We start from the raw sequence: 7,358 nt of genomic DNA on the forward strand, positions 1-7,358 counted from the left end.
ACTTTGAAAAATAGTTCGACCAAAGAAATATGAACTCGGGGGGGGGGGTCCAGCTTGTCTTATGCAGCGTTACTGTGGGCTCTGCACTGTAAAGGAGATTAAAACAAGCTCAGAGAAGACAGCTGTTGGTCCAACATGAGGACATCAAGTTTATTTGATCACCAGGAACAGTTGGCAACTCATGTGGAGTACAATCTAACAACATGATTCATCTGAAAGTCACGAGGCGATAACCCCGAATGTGTGCCAGCCCCCGACGACATGCCTCAAAGGTGCAAAGTGTAGATATTATATAATGGGGGTTGTTTTCAGTATTGATTATGATCACTGTATTCACAGTCTGTTTGCCGACATGCCACCAACACACAGACACGTGTTTAAAAACAACGAGTTGTTTGAAATGACAGCGTGTACACACACACACACACACACGTGGATAACATCTGAGGTGAGTGTGTGTTACAATACGAACAGAAACGCACAAATAAAAGCACATTTTCAGCAGCCTGAATGAGAAGTCTCTGTGGGAATGCTTACCCGAGGGCAGGTTGTGTATCCAATACGTTCAGGAAGACTTGTGGCCCAGCGTCACCTCCACACACAGACATTCACACTGGCAGATGATTGACCTGGATAAGCCCCTCCCATGTTCCCCCTCGGGTCGGCTGCTTACATTAACTACATGTGTGTGTCCACGCTGCCTGTGACCGGCCTTCCCAGCTCCGCCCCCACTCTGGAAGGTGTGTTACAGCATGGGGTGCATAGAGGGTTGGTTTCTTATCGGGAATGGCTTCTCACGACATCATCGTACTCCATGTATGAGCTGCCTCTGTTTGACCTGTTATTTTTCTTTGGTATCTTTAATAAAAAACGTTGGTTAATTTGGTGGTTCCCTCTCATGTTGCCCCTGAAGCCCCAGACTTCCTGACTTTGATTGCGTCCCAAGTGGATGTTTCCTTGGGAAGACAATTAGGGTTCCTTTGGGGTTCCTTTGGGGTTCCTTTGGGGTCAGTTGCCTGTTTCTCCGTTCAGCTCCCAATCTCAGCTGATCCGCAGTCTGATGCTCAACTCCCCAATTGTGGGTGGAACCTGGAGCCAAGTTAATGTGTTGGAATGTGTAATCTGTGTAGTTTGGTAATTGTGTGTGGTGTGCAGTAAAAAGGGAGCTTGGCATGAACTCATATGAGAGGAGCTGGTGGAACCATGTTCTGTTGTGTTGTATGCAAATCTGAGGCAGGTAATGGCGCCATTTTCTTCTCATGGTCCTTCAAGCCACCACACCCAGTGCACCCATTGCACCCACCACACCCAGTGCACCCAGTGCACCCAGTGCACCCAGTGGGGCGTCGGCTATCTCCCCGACCCCGTTGACTGTCAGCAGGGTCTTAGAGATTGATATTTTAAAAAGAATTCAAACGCTTTTTACGATAAACAAAAAACATTTGCTTGCAATGTGATACCATGAAACCAGTTCAATGGCCTGATAACTGCATTACATAATGTGTACCCAGAATAAAAGCTTCTCCTACCATGAGAACCATACGTACAATAGAGTGTTCCTACTGGTCCAAGTCGAGGATCCCCCGGATCCGATGGCATTTAAATTAGAGCAACAGCAGAACGCAGATCTCAGAGACACGTAGCATCCAATAATAGCTTCCTGGTAAACGGGCGTTAGAGAGATTGGTCTCCACACCCTCTCCTCAGGCAGCGTTCTCACCGATCAATGGCCGCTTTCTTCTGCCTCGAATGAATCACATTGTTGGATCTACCGCCCGGCAGCTTTCCTTATTACAAACATTGGAGTCACATGCAGCACGGGGCTCGAGGAGGATTGAGCAACTTGGAAGAGTGAGAAGGTTTTGGGGTAGTAACGACCACGTGGGGGGGGGGGGGGGGGGGGGGATATATGGCCCCAGGTAATGAAACTCGGCCTTGTGAGCAAACACCCCCCATCGGGACATCTTTTCTCTCTTTTCTCTCCCCTGAAGTCGAGGGAACAGAAGCATCGGGGGGCCCATCTACCTTTCAGTGTAGATGGGCCCAGCCAATCTTATGTTCTACATCTCATAGCTGTCTGTCCACAGCTACAGCCGGCTGGATGCTGTAGTCGTACAACACCGTCGATGTTAGTGTCACTGCCCTCGCGGCGTGCATCCTCAGTACGTTGCCAGTTGGAGTCTGTCAACATTAGAGTTCTTTGCATAGCGCTTGTGCCAGATTTGTTTTATCTCAAAGAGTCAGCAGCCGTGTTGAACATTGACTCTCTTTTTGTGTGGCTTACTCACCCACAGAGAACCTTTTATACTACTTTAAGCCAACTCATCAACCACCCTCAAGACTGTCGCCATCCAGAAATCAAGATGTTCTTGCGGACCCCACAACAAAAGTAACATAATTAAAGAAATAAGCGATTATCACGTGAGAAGAAGCTGGCTAACTTAATTTACTATGTTACTACATGAAGGAGGAAGCGTCTCCTCCTGACCAGTCGACCATGTGTTTATAATAAGTTAATAAGTCATGTGTTGGAATGTGTAATCACTGTCTGTGTAGTTTGGTAACTTACCCTTAACTAAAAACCCTTTTATACGTGTCCACGTTGCTTTATGGATAGAAATAGAAATATTAGACCTTTTGAGAAACCTGTCATATCTTCTTGAGGTGAACTTTATTCATCTCATAGTGCTCCTAACAAACCCCTCTTCATGTGTGTGTGTGTGTGTGTGTGTGTGTGTGTGTGTGCTCCTCTTACCTTTTGAGACCACAGCTTGCTCTGAGGAACCCAGCCAAGCGTTTCCATCCCAAAACAAAGGATGCTGAGTTCAGGAACATTTGTAACAGCTTCCTCAGGACTGAAGCATACGATGTGACCCACTAACCTGTGGGGGGTCGGAGGGGGGCACGGTAAAAATATGTGTTATTTTGTAGACTGGTTCAAGGGCAGAGCAACAGGGAGGATGTGGAGGAGGACAGATGGCCATATGCCTAATCGAAACCAATACACTCCTCTTTGTTCTTCTCAACTCTTATCCAAGACATGCACACTGTTTCTTGGTTTGTCGTCATTGTGGGGCCCTGGAGGGGGGTGCATGTGCTTGTATAAATCACGATGTAATACAATGTATGAATCAAGAGATTTCGGCAGCTCACTGAGACACGTGGCTGTTGAACCCTTTTTCCAGCTTGCAAGCTTGAATAAACGGAAAGACAACTTTGATTCCTCCGAAGACTCCGAATATTTGAACCACAACTCTCCTCCGGATCAAACATAGAAATCTTCCACCACATGACCTCAATACGGGAACTATGAATATTGGTTCAGGATTAGAAAGATTTGATCTCAATATCAACAACCAGCTCGTGTTCATTATGATTTATGTTTTAGAAAGAGTGATACTGTACAAATAACACATGAAATAAAACACCAACCAAATGAATACACAACTGGTAACAAACACGCTTTGGTGGACACACAACTTTGTGCAAAAATTGTGAAAAAATTTAACTTGCATGTTTAAATATGTATATATATTTTAATATATATGTTTTTATGATTTTGACGTACTCTTTGGGGTCCACGGTCATTTTCTCGATCGTACATAAATTTGCCGGGTTAAATAACAAACATAACTACACATGCTACCAGTCCAGCTGTCTCTTTATAAAGCATTGGTAGGTCTATGTATTTTAATTGTGCTTTTGTATGTATTTTATTCTAGAATATGTACTTGGACCCGGGCTCTGGAGACGGGCCTGTGGCCCCCGGATCAGGATCTCTCTCTCTCTCTCTCTCACACTCACACACACACACACACACACACACACACACACACACACACACACATTCCTGTATGAGCTTCGGAGTGAGGACCAAGACAGTTCACATTGGGAGTGAGGACCACCCTTTCTGCTGTACTTAGAAAAAGATGAATGCTGCATTTGAGCCATAAGAGGCTACCTGACTCAAGTTCCCACCTCAGATTCTTTAAAAAACACAAAGAAAAAATATATATATTTGTACTCAGTTTACTATCTGAGTGAGGACCGTTTCATAGAGGGCGCTGTTGGGTGCGTTTTATAATAGAATAGTTTACCTACCTTTTTAGCCTGCAGTTATTATTTTTTATGTAATTATGTAATAATAAATAGGTCTGGATGTGTTTAAAAAGAGTGACCATGTTGTGAACATTGATTAGACTGCTGCATTAAGATAGATGCTTTTTAACAATATAATTATTGCTATACAAAAGGAAATCATATTTAACATTATTGTACACCTTCCAACAAATATGCAATGAATACTGTCTCTTGCGTACAGAATTGATTTATTTAAACAATTACTAGTATAAACAGTAGGTTGCTTAAAACTAACAGAACATAACAACTGTCTCTTCTCTTCCACAAACTTTTTAAACTGTTATATTGACAGCGGCCCTCTCTGCATCAGTCCACGACCTCCTCATCTGCACTTTGGGTGCCCCTAGAGACAGCAAAGAAGACAATGTAACATGAAATACAGAGACCACAATGTAGATATCTTGACCAGGCTCATGCACAGCCGGCACACATTCACAGAAAGCACTTTTCTTCTGGGGGACCCTTTAAGCCAGGCTTTCTCCTGGGCTCTGATCTACAATAACAAATACACATTAGTTCCTGTTAGTTCATGAGACTTCAAATGTAATAGATATTAAGGTTTAAATGTATCAACGGTGTCAGTGGGCTTTCCTTCACTGTCTGCAATGTAGACAAAGTACTTCCACATTTCACTTCTGCCGAGGACTGTCGGCAAAAGCTCCCGCACTTGATGCCATGTCTCCTACACTTGATGCCATGTCTCCTACACTTGATGTCATGTCTCCTACACTAGATGCCATGTCTCCTACACTAGATCCCATGTCTCCTGCATCTGATGCCATGTCTCCTACACTAGATGCCATGTCTCCTACACTAGATGCCATGTCTCCTGCACCTGATGCCATGTCTCCTACACTTGATGCCATGTCTCCTACACTAGATGCCATGTCTCCTACACTAGATCCCATGTCTCCTGCACCTGATGCCATGTCTCCTACACTAGATGCCATGTCTCCTACACTAGATGCCATGTCTCCTACATTAGATGCCATGTCTCCTGCACCTGATGCCATGTCTACTACACTAGATGCCATGTATCCTACACTAGATGCCATGTCTCCTACACTAGATGCCATGTCTCCTGCACTAGATGCCATGTCTCCTGCACTAGATGCCATGTCTCCTACACTTGATGCCATGTCTCCTGCACCTGATGCCATGTCTCCTGCACTAGATGCAACGTCTCCTGCACTAGATGCAACGTCTCCTGCACTAGATGCCATGTCTCCTACACTTGATGCCATGTCTCCTGCACCTGATGCCATGTCTCCTACACTAGATGCCATGTCTCCTACACTTGATGCCATGTCTCCTGCACCTGATGCCATGTCTCCTACACTATATGCCATGTCTCCTGCACCTGATGCCATGTCTCCTACACTTGATGCCATGTCTCCTGCACCTGATGCCATGTCTCCTGCACTAGATGCAATGTCTCCTACACTTGATGCCATGTCTCCTGCACCTGATGCCATGTCTCCTACACTAGATGCCATGTCTCCTGCACTAGATGCAATGTCTCCTGCACTAGATGCCATGTCTCCTGCACTAGATGCAATGTCTCCTGCACTAGATGCCATGTCTCCTACACTAGATGCCATGTATCCTGCACTAGATGCAATGTCTCCTGCACCTGATGCCATGTCTCCTACACTAGATGCCATGTCTCCTGCACCTGATGCCATGTCTCCTACACTAGATGCCATGTCTCCTGCACTAGATGCAATGTCTCCTGCACTAGATGCCATGTCTCCTACACTAGATGCCATGTCTCCTACACTAGATCCCATGTCTCCTGCACCTGATGCCATGTCTCCTACACTAGATGCCATGTCTCCTACACTAGATGCCATGTCTCCTGCACTAAATGCCATGTCTCCTGCACCTGATGCCATGTCTCCTGCACCTGATGCCATGTCTCCTGCACCTGATGCCATGTCTCCTACACTAGATGCCATGTCTCCTACACTAGATGCCATGTCTCCTGCACTAGATGCCATGTCTCCTGCACCTGATGCCATGTCTCCTGCACCTGATGCCATGTCTCCTACACTTGATGCCATGTCTCCTGCACCTGATGCCATGTCTCCTGCACTAGATGCAATGTCTCCTACACTTGATGCCATGTCTCCTGCACCTGATGCCATGTCTCCTGCACTAGATGCAATGTCTCCTGCACCTGATGCCATGTCTCCTGCACTAGATGCCATGTCTCCTACACTAGATGCCATGTCTCCTGCACTAGATGCCATGTCTCCTACACCTGATGCCATGTCTCCTGCACCTGATGCCATATCTCCTACACTAGATGCCATGTCTCCTGCACTAGATGCCATGTCTCCTACACTAGATGCCATGTCACCTACACTTGATGCCATGTCTCCTGCACTAGATGCCATGTCTCCTGCACTAGATGGCATGTATCCTGCACTAGATGCCATGTCTCCTGCACTAGATGGCATGTATCCTGCACTAGATGCCATGTCTCCTACACTATATGCCATGTCTCCTGCACTTGATGCCATGTCTCCTGCACTAGATGCAATGTCTCCTGCACTAGATGCAATGTCTCCTGCACTAGATGCCATGTCTCCTACACTAGATGCCATGTATCCTGCACCTGATGCCATGTCTCCTGCACCTGATGCCATGTCTCCTGCACCTGATGCCATGTCTCCTACACTAGATCCCATGTCTCCTGCACCTGATGCCATGTCTCCTACACTAGATGCCATGTCACCTACACTTGATGCCATGTCTCCTGCACTATATGCCATGTCTCCTGCACCTGATGCCATGTCTCCTGCACCTGATGCCATGTCTCCTGCACTAGATGCCATGTCTCCTGCACTATATGCCATGTCTCCTGCACTAGATGCCATGTCTCCTACACTAGATGCCATGTCTCCTGCACCTGATGCCATGTCTCCTACACTAGATGCCATGTCACCTACACTTGATGCCATGTCTCCTGCACTAGATGCCATGTCTCCTACACTAGATGCCATGTCTCCTGCACCTGATGCCATGTCTCCTGCACCTGATGCCATGTCTCCTGCACTAGATGCCATGTCTCCTACACTAGATGCCATGTCTCCTGCACCTGATGCCATGTCTCCTACACTAGATGCCATGTCACCTACACTTGATGCCATGTCTCCTGCACCTGATGCCATGTCACCTACACTTGATGCCATGTCTCCTGCACTATATGCCAT

Source organism: Cyclopterus lumpus, chromosome 5 (genome assembly GCF_009769545.1).
Source record: "Cyclopterus lumpus isolate fCycLum1 chromosome 5, fCycLum1.pri, whole genome shotgun sequence".
Classification (NCBI taxonomy): domain Eukaryota; kingdom Metazoa; phylum Chordata; class Actinopteri; order Perciformes; family Cyclopteridae; genus Cyclopterus; species Cyclopterus lumpus.